The following is a 1,094-nucleotide window of genomic DNA, read 5'->3' on the forward strand; positions in this document are numbered from 1 at the left end:
AGAAAGAAAAAAAACAGAAGAAAAGTGAAAATAGTATACTTCGATCTACACAGACTCCGTAGTTCTTTCTCTGGATGTGGATAGCATTTTCCATTATGAATCTTTTGGAATTATCTTAGGTCCTTAAATTTCTCAGAAGAGCTGAGTCTAACAAAGTTGGTCATCACACAATGTTGCTATTACTGTGTACAATGTTCTCCTGGTTCTGCTCACTTCACCCAGCATCAGTTTATGTAAGTCTTTCCAGATTTTTCTGAAATCCACCCACTAATCATTTCTTACAGCACAAAAGTATTCCATTAGATTCATATACCACAACTTGTTCAGCCATTCCTGAATTGATGAGTATCCCCTCAATTTCCAATTCTTTGACACCACAGAAAGAGCTGCTATAAATATTTTTGTGCATGTGGGTCCTTTTTCCTTTTTTATGATCTCTTTGGGATACAGACCTAGTAGTGGTACTGCTGGATCAAAGGGTATGCACAGTTTGATAGTACTTTAGGCATAGTTCCAAATTGCTCTCCAGAATGGTTGGATCAGTTCATAACTCCACCAACAATGCATTAGTGTTCCAATTTTCCCACATCTCCAACATTTATCATTTTCCTTTTCTGTCATATTAACCAATCTGATAGGAGTGATGTGGTATCTCATTTTATTTTGCTTTTCTCTAATCACTAGTGATTTAGGATATTTTTTCATATGACTATAGATAGCTTTAATTTCTTCATGTGAAAACTGTCTGACCACATTCTTTGACCATATGACTTATATTTTTATAAATTTGACTCAGTTCTCTATATATTTGAGAAATGAGGACTTTATCAGAAACACTGGCTGTAAAAATTGTTTCCCAGTTTTCTTTTTTCTATTCTTTCTTTTCTTTCAGGCAATTGGGGTTAAGTGACTTGCCTAGGGTCACACAGCTAGTAAGTGTCTGAGGCCAGATTTGAATTCAGGCCTTCCTGACTCCAGGGCTGGTGCTCTATCCACTGTGCCATCTAGCTGACCCTATTTCCCAGCTTTCTGTTTTCCTTCTAATCTTGGTTGCATTGGTTTTGTTTGTGCAAACCCTTTTAAATTTACTGTAA

The sequence above is a fragment of the Vombatus ursinus genome, unplaced genomic scaffold, assembly GCF_900497805.2.
Source record: "Vombatus ursinus unplaced genomic scaffold, bare-nosed wombat genome assembly UNPS02014863.1, whole genome shotgun sequence".
In the NCBI taxonomy this organism is placed as follows: domain Eukaryota; kingdom Metazoa; phylum Chordata; class Mammalia; order Diprotodontia; family Vombatidae; genus Vombatus; species Vombatus ursinus.